A 25,398-nucleotide genomic window follows, 5' to 3' on the forward strand; every position below is an offset into this window, starting at 1 on the left:
GTAAATGACGGAGTTAAGCTCTAGGATTAACATAAATTACCCTATAAATTTGTGTAACAAATTTGTGAACAGGTCCTCCCATACATTATGAGGACTGCTTTAAATGCAGAATTGCTGCTGTAGCAGTTGCCTAGAAAAATTTTGCCAAGCAGGGCTAGTTGGAGACCATTATATTCTGGCCCCTAAATTCCTCCCAGCTCCTGTACCGGGGATCCTATTAAAGTATTGTGCAGGTAGTACCACTCTACCAGGTGAGGACAGGTCACTCTTCCAAGTGTGTACAGAGTTCTGGAAGTGTCTCTAGTCAGTGTTGAGCTTGATAGTGGTTAAAGGAAAGCTCCAGGGGTCCATCTCCTCCTATAGTGTAAATTTCAGTATAAGTTTGATTGCTTGCTCTTGCAGAGTTACATCTGGCTTGTGTAACCTTGACTAAGAGATATTAGATCAGCTACTAAATTACTTTTTCATCATTACCAGAGGCTGTTAAACTGAATGGAGATTTGGTTTGAAATAAGCCTCCAAATTTTCAAAATGTTTAAACCTTAGTTAGATTTCAATGACATCAGAAAATTTTAATTGACATTAAAAGAAAGTGAGAACAGATAAACTGCTTGGTACTTACATTCCAGCCAAATCCCAGAGTACCACAGGCATAATAATAATAATAATTAAAAACAAAACAAAACAGAAAGAATGTGAATTTAAGTAATGTAAGCCATATAGAAATATTCTACTTTATTTCTGTTATAGACTGCAACAAAATTCCAGTTAGTTTTCATTTTATAACATACCTTCTTCACATCAGTGAATGTATAATACTCCTTGTCTCTAGCTTTGTTAGATACAGACACCACACTACATAAGAAGTGAAAACAATGAGCAGTCACAACTGTAAATCTTAGACTGGTGAGATGCAGCTACGAGGTTGTTTTATCTCTTGAATCTAATCACACTTTGCACTATTTACTCCTCTCATTTTACAAGTGCTCAATTTTTTAAATTCTCCATTAAACTTCACTTGACACAGCCTAATTTTGATAGTTTGGAGGAGTTTTACCAAATGTGAAGAAAAGATCTATTATCATTGTGAATATAAATTAATAATTTAAAGAAGACTACTTAAATACATAGTTTACTCAGTTCATGGGGTGTTTCCTTAACCTTTGACATGTTTAACATTAAGTATTTAATAAAAGCTTCCAAAAGGAGAACTATGCTCCACTAGGTCCTAGGTTTTAAAATATATGGGTTCAAGGGACGGCAGCACTTAAATAGTAAGTAGTGTTTTAAATCATTAGCCACAACAAGTTTTAGTGGGAAATTTCTTTTTCAGGTTAATATTAGTCATTTCATAATATTTTCCAAGCTTCTGTGCCTGCTTCCCAAATGTTTGTGTTAAGAACAATAAATCTCTCTGATTTATTAACAATATACATTCATTCTGCGCTTCTATAGAAAGTCTTAAATTATTCTTTCTGCTTCTGGGAAAGTCTGTGAATGAACAGCTCCATCACCCCAGAAAGCTAATAGGGATAGATATTTTTCATCATTTTTATTTTTAATGGTTCTTTATAAAAAGAAACTCAGAAATAATAATAATTAGAAGACAATATTTTTATTGCTTCAAGGAGATAAAAAGATTCAACTTTCCCTTGGGAAGCCCATAGTTGATGTCTACAAGACTGCTCTGATATTTTGATTTATTAATAAGGAATAAATGAGAATTAAGCACCTGAAAAAGAAAAGCTCTTATTTGGAGGGAGAAATATTTTCATGTCTGTCCTATTTTCTAACTTTTTTTTTTTTTTTGACTTATTTTTCTCTTTAGTGTTTTTTTTATTATTATTATTTTATTTTTTATTTATTGTTGTAGTTGTTTTCTGGTGGTTTGTTATTGTTGTCTTGTTTTATTTTGTTTTTAATACTCACATCACTGAGCCAAGGTTAGAGAGCAGCTGGCACCATCAAGACTTCTCAGTCTCATTTTGTGTCTATTCCCTACCTCCACTCTTGACACTGATCAGTGCATCAAATGTTTGGTTGTGGAACAACCGTAATGGGTTTTGGGTTTTGAACTGTGTGCAGTCATGGGGATTTCTCCAGAGGGCAAAATTCATTCTGCACATGAGACCCCCCTCCTTCCCATTGCCTGTTTTTTCACTGCATTTTCAAATTGATTCACTGAAAGAATCACTTATATATATATATATTTAAAAAATAACTCACGTGTGTGAAACTACTTATATACATAGGCATTTTGCAGAATAAGAAACTTCATATTTATTCTGAATTACATCAGCTAATAGTTTTGGATTTTCTTTCAATGAGTTGGAGCACTGGAACACTGGTTGGTCAGTTGAATCTATAGCTACTCTCTGGTCAAAATCAGCAATTGCAAATTTTGCAATATGCAGAATCTTATATGCAAAAAGTATGTATACATATAAATATATATACATGTTTTCAATGGAACATTTTAAATGGAAATAAAAAAAGAGGGGGTAAAATCAATAGAATGGAAAGCTGAAGAAAACAATTAGGAAAGTCATCCATTATGTTATTTTAGAGAAATAATATCTGTAAGTTTTACCAGACTCAGGGGAATTGTGTTACTATATAAGAATGTGGTTTTCTTGTTTGGAAAAACTGTGATTTCTTTATTTAGTTAACCTGAGGATCGTGACAAATAATCCTTGATGAAATGAGATTAAGATTACATCAGCTACTTTGTTAGAGTCGGGACATGATTTAATGGTTAATATTGGTGGCTGAGGGATGGTTGACCAGATGATCTTGGAGGTCTTTTCCATCCTTAATGATTATATTATTCTATGATTCTATATGTTACTATTAAGAGTACAGAGCAAAGAGTGTTAACTGTAGAACATGGGATAAGGACAGGAAGTTATCCAGAACATCTAATACTATGTAGATGAGGATAAATAAAAATACAGAAAAGTCTAACTTAAGAATGACCACCGATAGAAAGGCAAATCTCCCAGTCATAATCAGGTAGAGCTTCATTGTCAGATGAAAAGAATTTTCTTACTGACAAGTTGACTACAGACTCCAATAAACTATTTACTTTTATTTCTTTCTGGTTCTTTAAAAATAGAACAGAGATTAATAGCTCTGGAAAACAAATTATTTTCTACACAAATAATAATAATAATCATAATCCATAGTTTGTAGATATTTTAATGAAGCCTGAGCATCCCTGTTCTCTGACTTGGAGCGATTCCTCTATGGGTCAGAAATTCATCTTTCTCATCTACTATTGAAGCATACAACTGTCATTTGTGAAGGTGCTTATCACCTGTTCCTCAAAGAAAGCTGTCTGAAACCACCAACTAATTATAAAAGAACATAAAGCCATCCTCAGACGGCAATGACTCTTGGTTCACTGCTGACTTAGACTTGAATCAAACTAGTGACCCGGAGTGAAAGGCTCCTTAACACCTTAACAATTCACTGAACAATTCAGGACTTCAGGGGAAAAAGGAGGAGGTAAGAAGTTTCAAAAAAGGGCCTAAAATTTGCAATTTAACAAGAATATATTGACAGGGTTCACTAATCCAGAATCTCTGGTCTCTATGTACTGAAGAGTGTAGAATGCAATTAGTGTTAAAAATAATACGTATTGAAGCAAAAAATATATATTTTAATTCTCCTCCATTTCATAAGATAAAGAATTTTTGAAAAGAAGTGTTCCAGTTTAAAGTACTTTAAACACTCAAATCCTTATATTTTCTTGTGAGCAGACCTTTCAAATTTACCAGCATCATCAGTTCACAACAATGTGTGGACTGTCAGGTGGAATATTATGTTTTAACTGCTATTTGCCATTCATCTGAAGTAGCATATGTGTATGTTTCTGTGTGTATGCATGTCTGCAAGCCTAACTATAGATCTATCTATCTAATGTGCTAGTGGAAATATAATCAGTGTTTTTACTAACCTAGAAATAATAACAGTTATAATTACTTGGTAATAGGCAGTGTATGTTTTTACTATTAAAACTAACTATTTTTTCTTACTTTCATTGATTCACTATAGTGAATTATTATCAGTTCCTTAGACGTTAATTAACGTCTCTCTTTTACAGACATCAGTTCCAGTCTTTGTTTCTTATTCTTTTAGATGATCTAAAATTGTAGAAAAATTGTCATTAGTGATAACACTTTTTTGCCTACCCCACACTATGCAACTCCAACATTTTCTTTTCTTTCATAGGACTTTTCTGAATTTCATTTAGGAATCAAATTCTAATTGGGAAAATTGAACTTTGAAATTTGATATTATTTTTAATTTCTGCATAGATATTTTTCTCTTTTATTTATGGCATTTAACTGACTGACAGATAGTTGATGTTATTAACAATTAGTGTCTTAGATTTGTCCCTCTTTCTATTGAAAATTAAACATTTTCCAATTTAGGGGGAAACACCTTGTGCTAGTCTTCCAGGATAATTGCTAAATTAATTATACTGGCCTGGCTCTGTGAAAATACAGATGTATTTCAGTTTCAGAGGAAGAAATGAATAAACTAATCCAAAAGATATATACACAAAGGGTGTCTTCCCCTTCCTTAAAGGTCCTAAAGGTTTAAAATTCCATGTTTTCAACAGTAACCTTCAGTAGCAGCTTCTAAAAACTGCCATTTATGGTTTATGTTTGATGTAACAAAGAAAATCAAAAAAAAAAAAAAACACTTGGTATTTATTTTAGTAAAAGTTAACGGCTGACCTCCCTACCTGTTCTATAGACTACTATTAACCTTGTCTGCAGGAAGGTGGTGATTTTAAGAGTTATGATTGTTAATGGCCTTTGAATGCAGCAGTCTCAGACCCACTTACTCCCCAGTGTACCACATGGCTCAGACTTTTCCAGATGGGAAAATGATAAGGAGAAGAGGAAGATAGCAGGTCATTCTTGAGGCAGCCTTGAGAAAATTGCAGCAAAATGAATAGTGCAGGTCTGCAGTGCTTTACCCAACATTTTTCTGTTTTAATTTATCAAGCCAAAGCTTGCTGACATGAAAGTGAATGAAGTGATTGTGCAGTATGCCCTAAGAAGCCAGCTCAAAGGTTTGTACACCAGCTCAGCTGTAAATAAAAAGGAGGATCAAGAGAATATTCTGTGTATTGGTGTTCTTCATAGAATTTTATATTCATCTGCCACATGCTGAAAACCCACTATTAGCTTCAGCTGTAAAAATAAATAAAAAATCAGGTCCTTGAAATTTTCCAACAGATTGTATCCATTAAATCAAACTGAAATTAATGATATTTCCTCACCTGGATTCTTGGACCTTGATTTATTTGTTTACATAATGAACAAATCAATTACATGAATAAGAGATATCTTTGTAATGTGTGGAAATTAAGATCAACACAGCATTATTGCTACGAAATTTCTTACCCTAGTTCAGATCTCTGAAACAAAGAAAAGAAAAGAAAAGAAAAAAGAAAAGAAAAGAAAAGAAAAGAAAAGAAAAGAAAAAAAAAAGAAAAGAAAAAAGCTGTTGTTGCAGGAAAAATTCACAAGTGTTTATTTCCAAGTTTTCTGAACCAATAACTTTTCTTATGGAGGATAGACAGGACATTGCAGAGCACTTTGTGCCACTGTGAAACAAACACTGTAGAAGATACTGCCCAGCTTTTCTCTCACCACATTCTTGCATCCCCAGGACCTATAAGCTGGTTCACATGGAGTTTTGCCTGAAGACTGATGAACCTGAGAAATCTTCCTTAACTAGTGACAGCACAAACTATATGTCATCTCCATGCAGGTCAGGAGATGTGTTTAGGAATCATGACATTTAACAATATGTATTTCAAGCTGCTTTGTCTTGTTTTCTGTATTTCAGTCTTCCAGAGTTTAGTTTTTCAAATTCTGTGGCTCTGATAGCTAGAAACCTATTGCAATGAATCTCACTGTTTATTGTAATTCTGCTTCATGGCTCCCAGTGCTGTAATTCTGAGAACCATAGTTAATGTTACAAGGCTCAGAAGAAAACCACTGGAGAAGAGCAATAACCTACATCTCTGAACAATTTCCTCAGGCATGGAAGAATAGACATGTGTTTCACCTGTTTTTCCTTCCTTCTCACTCTACTGCTCACTGTCTTTGTAGGAACCTAGGAAAACATTAAACAGGGAAAGATATGGAAAGTACAGCCCCATATTATGTAGAATATTCCAGTATTCATAGCTCTGTCTGAAGCAGGAGACTCATGACAACAACTTCAGGCAGGTCTCTTGTACTCTACAACGGGTGGTTAAATAACTCAGACTTTACTTTCATGTAATGGAGTACAAATGCAGGAATATAGTAAGCCTTCAAAAACATGGGCATAAACAAATCTGCACAGCTTGATGTGAGGATCCGCACTGCTCCTGGTTTTATGAGAAAGAACAGTAATAATGGCTTTTAACCTAGGTCAGTAGGTCTGCAATAGAGGGGAACTGAGTGGCAGGTAGCTATTATGAATTATTACATCATTTCTGATTACAGTGTCTTGTTCAAACAGACAACTATTAAGTAGTTCATGAGTTTTCACTCAAATTCAAATAAAATATTTATCAAATTGTAGCCTATACATTATATATATATATGATTGGAGTTTCAGTGGTGTAGGCAAAACAATTTTAGAAAAAAAAAAAAAAAATCCACTACTGAAAATTTGTTCTAAATGTTTTCTCACATACTAGGTACTAATATATGACAAAATTCTTTTGCTCTTAGTGCTGTCACATTTGTGTGAGATGAAGGTTGTTGTCTCACCCACACAGATGATAGGATGACACTTTAATTGGAAAGTGACATTGTTGGGAACATTTATGAATAATTTAGTATGTCCTCCCTACTCATCTTTTTATATGTTCTCCAAGTCATTATTTTATTTATTATTTATTAAGAACTGACATTGTGTTTAGAGATGTACAGAATAAAGGAGAACACAAAGTCCTTGCCCTTGTAAATCTTGCGCAGCAAGAAACATAGAAAGCTCTTTTCTGTCCTGGTCATAAAACAGTAAACACATTCTGGCTATGTTCCAGACTTTTACCTCTCTTGAAGTTTGCCTTTTCTGGCAAATACAATAATAACATTAATAATAAAAAATATCTCAACATGAATGTCCGGTCAAGCTTGTCTGCTTTAAAGATTTTTTGTAACCCTCTGAGACCTTCATATCCTGCTCTAGTTCTCTTTTCAACACAGAAATACACAGATCTTTTCTTGTTGGATTTAAGTTAATAGGACTTGCCTGGGTTGACACCAGGGCAAGTAAACAATTTTTTATTTTTTTATTTTTTTATTTTTTTTATTTTCCACAGGGAGCTGAAACTTGATACCGTTTTACAAAGCAGCACTATTCCTTAATTGTTTGCTTATTTGTCTCTGTGTGTGTCTTCTCTTCATTTGCACATGCATATCAGCTTGCTTCTGACAGCTTGGATTAAAGGGCTTTACCTTTATCTTTGGTTGCAGAGCTCTGGCACTGAAAAGCCTCATCTTCCACTCAGGCCCATAACACAGGCATACAAAGAAACAATATATTTACTTTGTGTGATTTGTCTGTACAATCCCTTACCAATACAGGACTGGTTTTCTGGTATTTCTTAATCTAGAAACAACTCTTTGTTAGAAATAACAGATGTAACTTTTGCATCAGTTACCTATATTAGCTTGTTAGATATGAAACATAGGATCTATTTCTGTTGTCAAAAGATGGAAAGAATCCTTCTTATAATAATGTATTTAGGAATACGTAATTGTGTACAAGCTGATATGAGCAATTAAATCTATTATCAGTTTCTACCGAAAGACTTAATATATTTTACCTTTTAGGATACCTATGTTGAAAAAATGTGATTTTTACCAGTTCACATTCAGAAAGTTTCTGATAGTTCACAGAATATACTGGGGATATAGTATGGAGAAGGTATGTATTCTGAAGTAAAAGGTACGCTTCCCTATATGATATATATATTTAGAGCATCTGATGCCAAAGGAAAAATGTTCTATTAAAGATAGTTATTTCAATATGTTCTGTTGGTAGGGTGCATTATTTTTTTTTTGTCCTTTAGTCATTACATTTCAATAAAAATAGGTCCTTAATTTATTAGTGTTTTATTTACATTTGTGGTTTGTTTTGTTGTTGTTTTGTTGTTTTGTTTTCCTGCTGGAAAACAAACAAACAAACCAACAAAACTTCCCTAGGGTATCACAGTATTTTTTTGCAGAAATTATGATTTTAGACATTAAGCACATAGAGTTTGTGGTAAACTAAATAAAGATTTAAGCTGAGAGTCAACAAACCATCCATTTAGGTTTAGCTTAGATGCAAAAATAAACATAAGGTAGGCACAGAAGTGACCAAGAGACCGTGTTTGTCATTATGGTTTGATCTTTTTGAACCTTCCGTTATGAAAAGAGAAAAAACTACTGTTAAGGTTGTCGTTTTCACACCAAATATGGCATTGCACAAGAGCTGACATCTCTTGATAAGAAGATAAACTGCAATTCTTGAAGAAAAAAGAAAAAAAAAAAAAAAAAAAAAAAAAAGTGTTCTCCAACAGTGACAAATCAGCAACAGGGAGTAAGAGGCAAAATGCAGCAGAGGAGGGAATTTGCAGTGCCCAGTGCTGTAAGCAGTCTCAGTGCTGTGGGAGCAAGATGAATGTGCATGAAGCCTAATTATCTGAGAGTGAAAGGTCATCAAAATCAATTTGCAGCATGATGTACAAAGGTCATTATCAGACTCAAATTTTCTATGCGCATTTAAAACACAATAAAAAATGAAGTAGTTTCTTTAATAACTGTGATTATTAAGGAAAAAAGACATATCATTGAGCTATCTATTTAAACATTTTTGTTACCTTAGTTTTTATTCAAAACATTGAAAATAATGAGAGTTGATTTTTCAGAAGGCTGTGCTCTTGAAAAGGTCTCCATTCATTTTCAGGATTTATAACACTGACAAAATTGAAAGCTCATCTCTAAAATTAAAGTCCTTTAAAATCAATAGCGTAATATTTGATTTTTTTTTTTTTTTTTTTTTTTTTCCAGACCAATTCATTATTATTTCTATTTTCAGTTTATGGAAGGACATAGGCTAAAATTCATTTCCTTATCTACAGTTAAGTTGTTTACTCAGGGGTGCCTATTGCCTGTTTTGTTTTGCTCTATAACAGCTCGGTGTTAAAATGATCCTTGTACAAGAAAACAAACTTTTGTATAACCAATAGAGAAAACAGGTTCATCACGACAGGTACACCTAAACCTGCAAGCATACCCAGATTACCTACAGTGATTCTGAATGTAAACACAATGCATTGTACAATAGAAAAACGAGCAGATCTGTCAGAAGAGAATGGTTACAAGAGAGCTTTCCTGCGAAGTTTTTTTTTTTTTTTGTCAATTAGGACATCAGAAGTAAGGAGTCCACACAGGGAGCTGTCATCCAAAAGAGACTAGTTGCTAGTTTGGGCACGATCACTCAAGAGGTGAATAAAAGTCCGAAAATTGTACATTAATTCCATTTTGTGCTTTCTTCCCTCGTTCTCTAAAATATGAGAATTTTCCCAATCCCCATACAGAAAAGACACTTGAAGTAGATGAAGGATGTAGTTAGATGGAGATGGAGAGTGGCCAAATTTTCAACTGTCTCCAACATGTTTTGCAGGACATTAGAAGTCCATGTAGGAGGGAAGAAAAAAAAAAAAAAAAAATCTGTCCACAAAGGCAGCAAGCCTGCAAGTGACAGGTACTTTGCCAATGTCCCCCATGATTTCCTTGTCTCAAATTGTAGAGACATGGAGTTGACAGATGGACCACTTGGTGGGTAAGGAATTAAGGAATTAGCTGGATGGCTGCACTGAAAGAGTAGTGGTCAGTGGCTCAATATCCAAGTGGAGGTCAGTAATAAGTGGGGGTCCTCAGGACTCAGTACTGGGACCGGAGCTGTTTAACATCTTTGTAAGTGACATGGACAGTGGGATTGAGTGCACCCTTAGCAAGTTTGCTGGGGGCAAAGAAGGTGATCCCCCTCTGCTCCTGTGAGACCCACCCTGGAGCACTGCATTCAGCTCTGGGACCCCCAGCACAAGGAGGACGTGGAAGTATTAGAAAAAGTCCAGAGGAGGGCTTTGAAGATGATCAGAGGGCTAGAGCACCTCTCCTATGAAGACAGGCTGAGGGAGTTGCAGTTGTTCAGCCTGGAGAAGAGAAGGCTCTGTGAAGACCTTACTGTGGCCTTCCAGGATCTAAAGGGGGCTTACATGAAAGCTGAGAAGAACTTCCTGTGTCAGGAAGTGTGGTTATAGAACAAGGAGGAATAGCTTTAAACCAAAAGAGGGAAGATTTAGATTAGATATAAGGAAGAAATTCTTCACTCTGAGGGCGATGAGGCATTAGAAGAGGTTGCCCAGAGAAGCTGTGGATGCCCCATCCATGAAAGTGTTCATGACCAGGCTGGATGGGTCTTTGGGAAACATGGTCTAGTGGAAGGTGTCCCTGCCCAAGGCACAGGAGTTGGAACTAGAAGATCCTGAAGGTCCCTTCCAACCCAAACTATTCAATGATTCTGTGATTCTGTAAGTGGTTACCTGCCTGCAGACCTCCTCATGCAGGCTGCACAGCAGCTGCAAGACCACAAGCAATTAGTACTCACATCCACTTCTGGTTTGGAGAGCACTGTAGACATGATTTCTGCTTTCTTGATAACTTGTGTGTATCTGTAGATGAAGCAATGAAAGTGAAATAGATTCTGAGATAAAGGTTTTCCAGAAATATCATCTTTTCTTCTTTCTCATATAATGTGCAGCCTCTGGAACTCTAATGTTGTTCAATTAGCATTAATATGCTAACAAGTGTAGTAATCACACTCTGAATCTTAAACAAAAGAATCTCTTTCAGCATGCATTTTCTTATGATCTTTGCACTTACAGCAGTTCAATCAATAGTTTATTATGTTTTTTCAGTATTTAACTGAAAACATGATGCCCTCATAAAGACACCACAGTCATTTCATTATTAACATCTGTCTTCTTTTCTACAAATCAAAAAGTTTCAAACTGTCCTTTCTGTTCTCTTAAAGACTTTTTTTGGGGGGGCGGGGGGTGGAGAATGGGTTGACTGCAGTATCCACTGCAGGATACTTCTCTTTGTGCCAGTCATGGAAATCTTCCTGCAAAGGAAATGAGATTCAGTGTTTTTAATGGGAAGATAAAAATACTCAGTTTTTATTTTACAATTTGCTAACAATTAAGCAGGCTGAGAGGATGATTGGTTGAATGTACTTGGAATAATAATAAAGGGCAGGGCAGATGCTGAAAGATATTTTTCGTGTTTCTTCTGCTAATTGATGTTTGTTTCTTATGTCCTTTGTGTGCATTTCCTGAATTAGTGTAACATTCTCCAAGGGTAAATCAAACTAATTTTCCCCTCCTGACAGCTGCATCCTTGATGATACTCAAGGAATGGTTTCAGCCTTAAAATTTGGCACCCGTAAAAACCATGCAGTGGACTCAATGGATTCCAAGCTTTTTGGCAGAGATTGACTGCTCTGATGCTGCACCCAAAACTAGCCATGCTGGGATGCAGCTGGGGGTTATAATAAGCCTGCCCTTCCTCACCCACAGGTGCTATGTTGGATCTAAGCAACATCAAGGCAATTACAGCCCAGCACCCACCCTTATCTGGCTTGCTGCAAATGTGCATACTTCAGGGAGACAGCGGTGAAACCACTACCGTGGGCTCTAGTTAAGAGTCTCAGTGACAAACCAGTGAGGAAACCAGGCTGGAGAAAAGAGTTGGTGGAGTGAATTTGATGAGAGCAAGTAAGGCCAGATCTCAGCTCCTATGAACCATAAGAGGCAGTCTTCATGTTGACTGAAGAGGATTAGAAATGAAAATATCAACAGCAATTTTTGTATCACATGGCTTTTCTTTACAGGTACTAACAATACCTGTTCTCAATGAGTTACAGTACTGTACCTCTTGAGTTTCATTACAGGTACTAGTAGTGTATCTAATGTCATTTCTTATACAGATCAGTTGGAGTTTTACACTGAATTTAAAGTTTATTTCACTTCAGCTGTTAAAAAAAAAAAAATGCTGTTACTCATAAACTTTGAGTGCTCTGATTACAAATACATAAGTGAATAATGTCCTAACTTCAGTGCTCCATCAATGCAACAAGTAGCCCCTCGACAGCTAGCTCCTACAGCAGCTGCTGTTATGCAGGTCTAAGTCCTATCAACTGATCTATACCCACCTCCTCTAGAGCAACCTTTCAATATAGCCTTTGGAAAAGATGACCCATAAGCCTGGAGCTTTTCCTGACAAAGACAGGCTCTACACATGCAGTTTGGTTGCAAACAGGCTGATTACTCACTTGCCTGAAGGATGTCTGACACTGTTCGTCAGGCCCTAGTTCCCCATGTGTGAATTTCGTTATCAGCAGTGTGCTGATCCTGTAATAGAGTTCCAAAAAGCTGGTGTGTGTGTGTGTGCAATCCTATGTTCTTCCTTTTTACTCTGTCTTGACATCAATTTAGTACTTTGACACCAGGGAAATAATGCTTTACATTCAAACATTATATTATGCAGTTTATGAATAAAATATGAATTTGGTTAGCCCAGCAACACATACTGTTCAGCAGATTTATTTATTTATTTATTTATTCTGCCCACCTTATATCCATGGTATTTTCTTCTGGATTTACAATCTCAGTATCAGTCAACCTGCAGGGAATTTGACCTTACCCATGTTTCACTGCCAATATTTCTCTTCATGCTCTAATCATACAAATATGCTATAAGTAATTAAATATTGCTTCAGCAAAATTACGGTCTCAAGAGGATGTGCTTGTAAATAAACATTTCATTTCAACCACTTTAAATATTAGAGTAGAAAAGTAAGATCAGGTATTCCATTGTGCCAAAATGGAATCAAGATCTGTATGATTGCAGCTCCACAGATGAGTCAAAAGATTGACAAGTATATTTGATGGATAGGTGTAACCTTCCATGGCAAAAGTGAAGGTTTAAAATTACTTTAATGAAACTACCTGGGTGTGGAAGTCACTTATATGAATTCACTCATGGCTTGGATTTTTATTTATTTATTTATTTATTTATTTATCCTGGCATTTGCCTCTGTAAGGAAAGTTCTGTGAAGTGCTAAGGAGGTTTGTAGGGATGTTACTGAACAGTCTCTGGATTTGTGGAGAGTTTTCATGGGGTAAGGATTGAAGACCAAAAGGTATCACTAATTTGCTGTTGAAATTACATGACATACTAATAGTTCTTTAAAAATCCATGTCCAGCTCATTGAGGTGATACAGTGAAACACTTAAAAGCAAGCAATGACAATGTTCAACTTTATAGAAATGACAATAGTCAGCATTTTGTCAACTTTAATTTGCCACCATTGGGTTATTAACATAGTAATTCAGCCATTAGTGATAATGAGGAATTTCTCAGTAAATATCATGTGGTATAATAACATTTGGCCCACCTGAAATAGTTTGGTCTCTCTAACTTTGTTCTTTTATTTTGTCTTCAATTTTAAAGTTTTTCCTTATTTCAAGAATTTTGCAACTAATGAAGTTGCTTTTTACCGGTTCTTGTTTTTGTTGTATCTTTTTTCTCCACTTATTTGTTAACCAGAATCTCTATGTTTTTCTTGCCTCTGATACAGAGTTTGATTCTGCATAAGGTTTATGACCTGTGCCGAGGGAAAAAAAAAAAAAAAAAAAAAAAAAAGAAAGCGAGAGAGAGAGAGAGGGGAAAAAAAAAAATCTGTTAATATTATAATAAAATTTTATATTTGCCATTCTGTTTGTAGAGAAGTTAAGGTTACTGGTGTCCTTGCAAAATAAGGACTTACATGATGGCTAATGTAAGTGGCTTGCTGCCTTTCAACTAAGGTCACCTTGTTTCTTCCTGTATCCTGTTTTCTGGTCCATTTGAAGCTTCATATCAAATTGTTGACAAGGAGTCTGTTGATGAACATGCCCTAAGAGGACCATAAACCAATTTGTGGAGCAAATAAGAAGGTTATGAAAGCAATGACATACCCAGTGATTTTCCAGTCCCTGTCTTGTGTATGTATCTTAATTTACAGATAACTGGATCACAAAATGAAAAGAGCTAATGGCCTTCTAGTTCTTTGTGTTCCCCTCCCCCTTCTGTTAGGTTTCAGTGGACTAGTTCAATAAAAGGAAAAAAGGAATACTATTCACTAGAAAACAGTTATTTAGGTACAATAATTTGTACTTTATGTCATATTATAATGGTGAGTGTAAATTTTCCTTTGAACCATGTTTTATTAACATTTTTTTTCCACAGAGTTACATCAAAAGACTCTATAAATAAGTGATGTGCTCAGACTGCCAGCTCTTACATGCATACCAATTACCTCTATTGGTTTCAGGACACGTAGTCAGTACTTTAAACAACCCAGATAATATTGCAAACTGAAATATTCAACATCTCCATCTTGGTATGCTGTCACCATGCAGAGAATGATTATAATTGGTAATCAGTTTCACTCCTGGTAAGTTGAGTGGCATGATGCATTTTATATCCATGCTTATGTCAAACTCAATTAACATTCTAACTCAGTGTTTTTCAAAGACACAGACCTAATGTGAGGGAAAAACACTTTTTTTTTTTTTTTTTTTTTTTTTTTAATGTTTAAAATTCACAATTCCATGAAGAGAATAATTCGAAGCAGAAATGCATGTATTAATACCATAGCATTTCATCTTTTAGCTTGCCAGAGAAAAAGGGGACAAACATACCTCTTCAATCTCAAATTTCTATCTTAATTGGGGCATGACAATGATATGAGAAACTGCAGCAAAATCAGAAATATAAGGAAATCAAGATTTTTCTTTGTGATTACACACTGCAGTATGAAGGTATGATATATATACTGTGCACTGAAAAGGGGCTTAATTATTTGTTTTTATTATTACTATTTTATTTTTTTAACAAACTGTACTTAACACTGATTTATTTAATAGTCATCACAGTGTTTTGTCAAATTCCACATAAATGGATGGGCAAACAAAGTCATAAAGAGAAGTCTAATATATGAAACCTTGTTAGGATAAATGATGAATCTGATAGGGAAGATAAAAACTGCAACTTTGTGGACTTCATCACTAATTGTCCCATCCGCACTCCCCTTTGATGGCCAAGGTATTTCTCCTATAATCCTCAACTTCAGTTTGGTACAATTCAGCAGACTTTATAGCACAGAACAGAAGAAAGAAAATAGATGAAACATCTTAAAAAACAACCCTGACTGATAAACTTTACACATCTTGTCTAGGGTAGTCCTGCTCCATCCACACTTCATTTGTTGCATTATTAGGTAAGAGACTGGATGGGTAGCTGGGCCCAAAGAATTGTGGTGAATGGAGTTAAATCCAGTTGGAAGCCAGTCACTAGTGGAGTCCCCCAGGGCTCAGTACTGGGGCCAGTTCTCTTTAATATGTTTATTGATGATCTGGATGAGGGGATCGAGTGCAGCCTCAGTAAGTTTGCAGATGACACCAAGTTAAGTGTGTGTGTCGATCTGCTTGAGGGTAGGAAGGCTCTGCAGGAGGATCTGGATAGGCTGGACCAGTGGGCTAAGGCCAACTGCATGAAGTTCAACAAGGCCAAGTGCCGGGTCCTGCACCTGGGGCAAAACAACCCCAAACAGCACTACAGGCTGGGAGATGTGTGGTTAGAAAGCTGCCTGTCAGAGGAGGACCTGGGATTATTGGTTGATAGTTGGCTGATTATGAGTCAGCAGTGTGCTCAGGCGGCGAAGAAGGCCAACAGCATCCTGGCTTGTATAAGAAACAATGTGGCCAGCAGGGCTAGAAAAGTGATTGTCCCCCTGTACTCAGCTCTGATGAGGCCACACCTCAAGTACTGTGTTCAGTTTTGGGCCCCTCGCTACAAGAAGGACATGGAGGTGCTTGAGCGAGTCCAGAGGAGGGCAACAAGGCTGGTGAGGGGTCTGAAGAAAAAGTCTTACGAGGAGTGGCTGAAGGAGTGGGGATTGTTCAGCCTGGAGAAGAGAAGGCTCAGGGGTGACCTTTTCTCACTCAACAGGTACCTTAGAGGAGGCTTTAGTGAGGTGGGGGTTGGTCTATTCTCCTCCATTGCAGGTAACAGAATGAGGGGGAGTGGGCTAAAGTTACTCCAGGGGAGGTTTAGGTTGGATATTAGGAAGAGCTTCTTTACTGAAAGGGTTGTTAGGCATTGGAATAGGCTGCCCAGGGAAGTGGTTGAGTCACCATCCCTGGAGGTCTTTAAAAGATGTTTAGATGTAGAGCTTAGGGATATGGTTTAGTGGAGGACTTGTTAGTGCTTCGTCAGAGGTTGGACTCGATGATCTTGGATTTCTCTTCCAACTTAGATGAGTCTGTGATTCTGTGATTATCACTCTGCTGATCACAATTCTGATATGTCTGTCCTGATGGAATTGACAGCGTTCTCCTTATGTCTTCTCCACACAGGCTCTTTTCTATGTTAGAGCTACATACATGGTCTTTTCTTTAATTCTCACATAAGTAAGCCATTGAGTGACCCATATGCTGAAGTTACAGATTCACAGAACAGTTGAGGTTGAAGAGACTTCTTGAGGTCATATATTTTGCCCCCCTTCCTCAAGCAGTAAGCAGGTTTTCCAAGACCGTGTTCATATGCCTTTTTAATCTCTCCAAAGAAATTGTAGGAAGGAGAAATACCTAATCAAGCTGTTGATTTGCTTCTCTTTCTGCAGGTTTGCTGATGTTTGTGCTTTGCTTTGTTTTGTTCTTCTTTTCTGTTGGGGGTGGGGGGAGGAGGAGGAAAGGGGCAAGGAAAGGGAGTGCAGGTGTTAGAAAACATGAAAAGATAACTGCTTTGCTAAAAGGAAGATCCATTGCCAAATGAGACAAAAATATGATAACCTCAATTTTAATTCTTTTGAAATAGTAACACAACTCACTTAGAGGCAGGTGAGGTTTGTTGAAATTGAAATAAATGTAGTTATATTTTGCTAGAAGTATTTTAATGTCTCATGTATGCAAAACTTTCCTGGCAATCTCAAAGGGAAAATTGTCTGACAGTACTCACATAGTAAAGCCTCTCTAATGAATATTATCAGAATAAAGATCCAGCTTGTGGAACAATCAAAAAAATCCTTAGTAGCTTAGCAGACTCAGACCAAGTTATCCCAACTGAGTTTTTTCATCTTCAAAACCTGAAAAAAAAAAATGTCATTGAAGTAAATGTCCTGATGTATAAGTTGTATGAATAGATCCTTATGATGTAGAATGTAGTGGAATCCTTCCACTGAGCAGAGTCCTCAAACCTGACTATTCCTGCCCTTTGGTCCTCCAAAACTGAGAGAAGTAATTCAATGTGTTCTAATGAAACTTAACCAAAGACTGACATGACTAGGTTCTGTGTCATGATGTCCGGTCCACTGCAAATTTTTATGTACCATTGACCTGAACTTTGGAAATAACACTCTCTTTTCTCCCTGGAAGAAATGTAAATATGTTTTGTTGTTTCATATCATCAGGGAGGATGGAGCAGGATGTCCAAATTTCATATCTTTACTTCTTGAGAGCAACACTTTATTCTTACTTTTTGGTAAGGCAGATAATCTTTCCATCACTCTCTCCATATCCTCATATCCTGTCTTTAAGGTTGTGTTCTTTTATTTAGTTATACTAATACTTGTGAGGTGGTGCAAACCTTTGCTGAATACAGTATAGAATATTATTCGTATGGCGATATACCATTGTCTATCCTGTTCTTGGCCATTGAAACCTAAATAAAGCCTACCTGATGAATTCGACTGATTAATTCTGTGTTTATTAGAAGCTATTGTTGGAACTTATTGATACAAAGATATTTCATCAGTCTCTGAATACCAGTCTTGTCTCTAATTTTGACATATTGATTTTTCTTACACTATTTTTTACAATGATTCCTTTGAGAGTATCAGCTTTTGGTAACAGGGCAGAAAACGGGTATCTAAGTCAATTGCTATTACTTTACTTCAATAATAGACAATTTCAACATGACTTTTCTTTCTTTCTTTTTTTTTTCTTTTTTTTTTTTTTGGTCTTTTAAATGAAACATTCCAATATTATTAACATTGAAGCATTTTTATAAAGAAGCTTTAATATTTTATTCTATATTCAAAATATATTTTACATGAGCAGCCTGACAGAAAATCTTTGAAATAGTGTTTGTACCATATTCTCATAAAGAAATTTTCTCACTTAGCTCTTCCTGAGAGGGTCTTACAACCCTACTGAACACCTGAAAAGCAATGTGTTCAACATGCCAACATTTATGTAAGCAGTGTCATTTACACAGACTGAATTTCTATGTATCTGAAGACTAACACCCAAGAACACTGTGTGGTATTTTGGTTACGAGGCTGATTACTATAACATGTTTTTAACAGTACTTCAGGCAGTATAGATCTGTTGCTTACAGCCATTTAGTATGTACAGTATATTTGCTCATTGCAGAAGCTCCTGGGTTTTGAATATTGTCACAGATTAAATATAATTTCACAATTTTGAGGACTTTTTCTTATTTGTCAACTTCTGAGAATGTCTGAACAGTTATTTCTCTCTCTTGATATGGCTTTTATCACAGTAGGAATAGAATGCATGACGTTCATTGTTCTTCACTAGACTTTTATAATTGGTCTTTGCAAATAATTAGTATTCATGTGGCATATTTAGTTTAACACAGGAAACTGAATCTGATATACTATATGAAAACTATTTGATTCTCTGAGCAACCTCATTAAAAGGCATGTTTGGAAAATAAATATGTGAAACAGTACATTAGAATATGACAAAATGATTATTGCTATAATATTAATTAGGAAAATAGTAAAATCATAATAATGCATATTATAACAGTGCTGATGCCTGGACAGCACTTACTATTTAAAATGCCCAGCACTGCATTTTAGACTGCAGATACATGTATTTTTAATGATCACTGGGAATAATAATATGGAAGATTTGTCATTACAAGCCATCCATTCCTTGAGCTTTTTCTCCTTCTCCTTGCATTTCCCTTTTAACATTAAAATATGACAATTTGCAATGAAATCATATTTAATTCATAATCTTATGTTATGTCATATAATGACCTAAGTCTCTGAAAGGGACTACATGAAATTTTAGAAGTACAATAGTGATTACAAAATAAATATGTTGCCAAAACATTTCGGTTATCATATGGCCTTGTCCATAAGTCGAGCTTCTTTTTCCTTAAAAGGCAAATTTTGTGGATCTGTGGCCACCTCTATCAGCCTCATCTTTCATTTCCTTTTTGCTTTTATCATTGTCTGTATTCATAGAAAATTCAGTTCACATTAAAACAATGACAGAGAAGACATCCTGGTAACATCTATTTGTCTTTTATGCTGAAATGATTTATTATGTCTGTGGCTATTTCAAATTTTCAAAATTACAATAAATGATCTATTGTTGGATCCGCATCACAAAAAGGTGTGACAAATATTTGCAAATACACAAAGCACATGCTTGTTTAATAAGTATTTCTGGTAAAATAGAAAGGTAATTTCTACAAAACTAATTTCAATCTGGAAAAAATTGTGAGACTGATTTGTGCCTGGGTTTCAGAATATATTTTTCACACAAGTATCCAAACAAATAATAGAAATAATACCATGCTATTTCTGTGATAAATCTTACTCAGATTATTCTCACACATTTAGAAACTGAGATCAAACCCTCAAAATAAGTGAATTGTGATTAACTTGAGAGGCAGATGACTCTTTAAAATTTCTGTGACATTTAGCTGACAATATATTTGGAAAGTAGCACTTCACAGAACTTCCCTTAGTGGTGACAGACATTCTTACACACCAGTTGTGTGTAAGCTTGGACTGGCGCACGCTTCGTTGCGTTAGAAACTGGCTGGATAGCCGGGCCCAGAGAGTTGTGGTAAATGGAGTCAAATCCAGTTGGAGGCCAGTCACTAGTGGCGTCCCCCAGGGCTCGGTGCTGGGGCCGGTCCTCTTTAACATCTTCATCAATGATCTGGACGAGGGCATTGAGTGCACCCTCAGTAAGTTTGCAGATGACACCAAGTTAGGTGCGAGTGTCGATCTGCTCAAGGGTAGGAAGGCTCTGCAGGAGGATCTGGATAGGCTGCACCGATGGGCTGAGGTCAACTGCATGAAGTTTAACAAGGCCAAGTGCCGGGTCCTGCACCTGGGGCGTAATAATCCCAAGCAGAGCTACAGGCTGGGAGATGAGTGGTTGGAGAGCTGCCAGGCAGAGAAGGACCTGGGAGTGATAGTGGACAGTCGGCTGAATATGAGCCAGCAGTGTGCTCAGGTGGCCAAGAAGGCCAACGGCATCCTGGCTTGTATCAGAAATAGTGTGACCAGCAGGGCTAGGGAGGTGATCGTCCCCCTGTACTCGGCTCTGGTGAGGCCGCACCTCGAGTACTGTGTTCAGTTTTGGGCCCCTCGCTACAAGAAGGACATCGAGGTGCTTGAGCGGGTCCAAAGAAGGGCGACGAAGCTGGTGAGGGGCCTGGAGAACAAGTCCTACGAGGAGCGGCTGAAGGAGCTGGGCTTATTCAGCCTGGAGAAGAGGAGGCTCAGGGGCGACCTTATCGCTCTCTACAGATACCTTAAAGGAGGCTGTAGAGAGGTGGGGGTTGGCCTGTTCTCCCACGTGCCTGGTGACAGGACGAGGGGGAATGGGCTAAAGTTGCGCCAGGGGAGTTTTAGGTCAGACGTTAGGAAGAGCTTCTTTACTGAAAGGGTTGTGAGGCATTGGAACAGGCTGCCCAGGGAGGTGGTGGAGTCACCATCCCTGGAAGTCTTCAAAAGACGTTTAGATGTAGAGCTTAGGGATATGGTTTAGTGGGGACTGTTAGTGTTAGGTTAGAGGTTGGACTTGATGATCTTGAGGTCTCTTCCAACCTAGAAATTCTGTGATTCTGTGATTCTGTGAATTGTTATAACTTTTCCTACTGATACTCCTTACTTTTGTGCAATCTTCTATTTGTTACTTATTCTTCCTTATTTCCTACCATCCTTTTCATTTTCAGCTCCTCCCTTAGAGTCCTTTGTTCTTAGTCATGCCTCACATCTTCATGTTTTCTCCATCAGTGATGGGGACAGCCCTGAAAATAACACCCATCCCAAGAACAAACTGTGTCAGAGGGAGAAGCACAGGTGGCCCCTGCTCAAGCACATATAAGAAATGTTCCAGCAGGTGTTGGGGCTGAAAATGTTTTCTGGGAAAAACACAATGAGACAAAGGGTGACCCTGATGACAATGAGGCCATGGGTTACCCTGTAACCTGTGTGAACAAGAGGACCTGAGAGTGGGGACGGGGGAAAATAGGCATTCACCTCGGTATGTTTGTAAATATTCTTGCTTTTTTTTTTTTTCCTCAACACCTGAACTGGCAGCCAGAAGTTGGTCTGGCAATATATTAAGTGAAATTCCCAGACTCAAGATAGTTACATGTGCCAGAGATTAGTTCAGTGGCAGTGGTGAGATTAGGTTCTGCAGCAAACAGGCAGCAGCATAAACCATGCTTTTTGAGTAGACCTTATGCAAAGACATAAGAAGAGGTCTACCTCATTTCCTGAAATTCATCCTCTGGAGCCATGGCTCTGCTTCCACAGTTTGTACATCACAGGACTAAGTGCCCAGATAGAAACATCAAATATCTACCACCTTCCCTGCTACCCGTCGCCCTCGAGGGAAATGTCAAAATAAAAATAAATAAATAAATAAATAAAACAACTTTAAAACAGCAGTTGCATTGTGAAGTGGAAACACAGGAGATAGTTCGGGGCTTCATATAGAAGTTGAATATATTCATTATGTCTGTTTAAGAAGAAGCAGTTATGAAAACATATTCAGTAGCAAACAGTGTAACTTTGACCAGACAGCCTGAGAGTGTTCTAGGCTTCTCATCTGATATACTGGCATGTATGGGAACAGATGAATAATGGGGAGCAGAGGTATTGGTTATGAGCATTGCTGAGTACAGTTGTCATAGATAGGAGTGACATCTCAGAGACTGCAAAGCCTCACTGAACCCCAGGAAAACAATGATATCAGCCTACTAAGTAGTTAATGTCCTTTCCCATACATCATTGTCTACCATTGTCAGATACAGCAAGATGTTTATATCGCCACTGCTTGATGTTCACCCTGGGAGCTCAGCAATATAGGGAAGCACACTGTCAGGAGAATCTAGTTCCTTGCTGTAGATGGATCAAAGAATGTAATGGAAGTGTTGGACTATGTACTAACTATAAATATAATTGAATTTTTTATTCCTAAATTGTTCACTTTATCACTTCTTCCTCTGTCTTCAATAAATACAATGCATTTTTCAAACACAAATTTGTAAGGGAAGGACTGACTACACACTCTGTTGTTAAGTTGAAAGTCTAGAACTACTGAAGGCTGCATGACCTAGACTCTCAATTAATGGAGTCCAGTCTACAGTCTACCTACCCTTGTCACAAACTAGCTCCATCAGCCATGTTAAATGGGAATGCATCTTTATGAACCAGAGAAATTAACTAAAATTACACACTATGTTTTTAAGAGTTTTGAATTCCTTTCTCCTTTGTGCTGAAACATACCTAAACAACAGATCTGGTCTGTGAAGCTAATAAGACTCTGGCCTACATATATTTGAAAAATTTCTTGGAACACTAGTTAAAATACTGCAGTGGTAAACACAATATATTGCACAGCTCAAAATGATATTTGGTTAATTTTTAAGTTGCAGATAATAGGGCTGCAATATCTCTCACTTGAATCAGGTAAAAGAAGATTCTTTTAAGAGGATTTCAGAGGAAATTATTTTTTCAAAGCAACAGAGTAAGGAGCTTCTTAACATTATTTCTACACATAAACACTGAAGCATATTCCTTGGGGTCTATAACAAGAGCTAAGAAGCTGCCTCTTCCTGTGTCCTGGGACATTCCACTGAAGTTTCTCAGATCTGCCTCCCTTGAAAATGTTAAATCACTAACTCTGAAAAATGCCCATTGACTTATGTTATTCAAACTGACCATAGACTTGTCAAAGTGACTGGTTTTTATCCCCTCAAAAGAAAGCACAGTTATAGTTTTTCTCAGAGTACATAACTTGGATGTAATAAATGCAGAGAAAGTGGTTCATTCTGCATGCCAGATGCATGCAGCTACTAGCTTTCCTGTTCTTTTCTCTCTGCAGACAAAGGACCACGGAGAACACAATGTCATCCAGAACCTGGCCAGATTAACCAGTTACACAATGACTTGATAGCACCCCTGTAATCTTTTCCACTTGAGTTTAGATCTGTTTTGGTAATACTATAGTTGCCAGAAAACTTTAACCAAAGGAAAATAAGTGTACTGCTTGGGTCAGGAAAAAAAAAAAAAAAAAAGTGACGCCTAGCACAAATGAGATGAATGAGGTCTGTATTAAGACGCAACGTCAATTTATCACCCCAGATGAATACACAAAAGTAATTTGTAAAACCACATTGTTTATTACACCACTACAAACAGGTGTATTAGAAAATAATATGGTTTACAGGTTCTTTAGGCTTGAGTCTCTAAGATGAGACTTCTTTACATCTTTTTTTTTTTTTTTTTTTTTTTTCCTCTTTCGTCACCCACTGAGGTGTCTTGATGCAAAGCAGCTGTTAAGTAAGGATAAGGTAGTGTCTCCTTGGTTCAATTTTTCAATTTGTTCAATTCACATGTGAGTAAAGCAAGCATAATTCTGGAAGCATGTGCTAAATACATAGCATTGGGATGTTGGATAGGCACCCACCTGTTATTCTTACCAAACAAACGAACATACAAACAAACAAAACTCTCTTCTATGTTTTGATCCTTCAGGATAAAGCAGTAAAGTCAGTAGAGTCTCCATGAGTCATGTCTTTCAGGCCTCTCTTATAGACCAATGGGAGGCAGGTTAAAAGAGCACTTTTCCTGGAGAAGAGTAGGGAGAGCTAAGACAACAGCAGAATTGAGAGATATTGCTTCCTTTGTCTATAATCATGTATAATTTATGCATCCAGGTAGTTTAAGTGTCTTCCGTGCAGTAAGAGAATGCTGAAGATTCATGTTCTATGTACAGTTAAGCACAACATGCAGATCCTTTTGTGCAGAACTGTCACCAAGCAGTTGTTCCCCATTCCACATTTGAATGACTGATTATTCCTACCTAAGGACAAGAATAATTTTCTGTACTCCATCACTTCTTTCCTTCTTTTCATTTTCTTTCTCTCTTTCCTTCTTTCTTTCCTTTTTTTTCCTCTGTCTGGTTATTTATTCAGTTTGTCAAGACCATTGTATATTCTAAAGTTGCCCTCCAATACATGCAACTACTTTTAGCCTAGTGTGGTCTTCAAATGTACTAATTATGGCGTAGTCCATTATCTAGGTCATTAGTGATTTAAATAGTATGTGATTGGGAGCAGATTGTAGGGAATCCCCACTTGATTTTCTTTTCAATTCTGATAGTGAAATATTGATAACAGCTCAGTGGGGTCATGCAAATGTGAGATGTTTTCATTAAGTCCTTTTCTTCTACTTTATATGTTGAAATGAATTGGTGGGATAGCATCAAAAATCCTCTTTAAGCTTTGCAGACCTGAGGTCTTAATGCTTCAGTAACCCCAATGATTTGAATGTTGTAGCCACTGCTACAAAGGAGTTCGTATATTTCTGGATCCTTCCTGGCACAGCGTTTTGTTCCTCTGGCTTTAGAATGTCACTGGTGATGGTCTGATTATCATTTAGTCATTTAGCATGCTGTTACAGAATGGGGAAAGTTAAAAGAAAAGAGAGAGAGAGACAAAAAAAAATATGTTTAAAACATTGTAAAAGCTACTACAAGCTCCTACTATCAAGAATATGTACTAAAATTTGTTAGTTTTCAGAAACTACTTTTTTTGTCCTAGATCATCACACGTCAACTTCAAAATTTTGTCTCAAGCAGTATTAAAAAACAGTGTTCTTTTATTAAGAAATAAAACTTTTCCCAGTTTTTTAACATCTTGCAAGTAGAATAACAGAATCTCATTTCAGAAAATAACTGAATAATTTCATGTACCTACCATAAAAACAAGCAAATTGACACCCTGCCAGGAGTAGCTAGAGGAGATCTTAGAAGAGGGTTCATAATGATATTGTTACCATATTGCACGTCTGTAAATAATTCATTAAGTCAACCACCCTTTTGTTTTAAGCAAACATGAGCAGATGTCTTCCTAAACTGGATGCAGAAAACAGTTTTCAAAAAAACATTGTTGTAATATGATGCTTAAAAAGAGTAATATTTTTATCTTGATTTTT

The 25,398-nt window shown here is 36.7% G+C and overlaps 1 long non-coding RNA gene across 1 annotated transcript; it reads right to left on the minus strand.

Annotated features, from left to right (window-relative positions):
* Positions 1–155: 155 nt before the first annotated feature.
* LOC118155668 lies at positions 156–14,133 on the minus strand. The gene is made up of 4 exons (XR_004745948.1): positions 13,900–14,133; positions 13,528–13,737; positions 12,702–12,804; positions 156–357 (listed from the first exon to the last, which is right to left on the minus strand). It is a non-coding gene; the product is annotated as an uncharacterized LOC118155668 (long non-coding RNA).
* Between the last annotated feature and the right edge of the window lie 11,265 nt (positions 14,134–25,398).

The sequence above is a fragment of the Oxyura jamaicensis genome, chromosome Z (genome assembly GCF_011077185.1).
Source record: "Oxyura jamaicensis isolate SHBP4307 breed ruddy duck chromosome Z, BPBGC_Ojam_1.0, whole genome shotgun sequence".
Taxonomy (NCBI): domain Eukaryota; kingdom Metazoa; phylum Chordata; class Aves; order Anseriformes; family Anatidae; genus Oxyura; species Oxyura jamaicensis.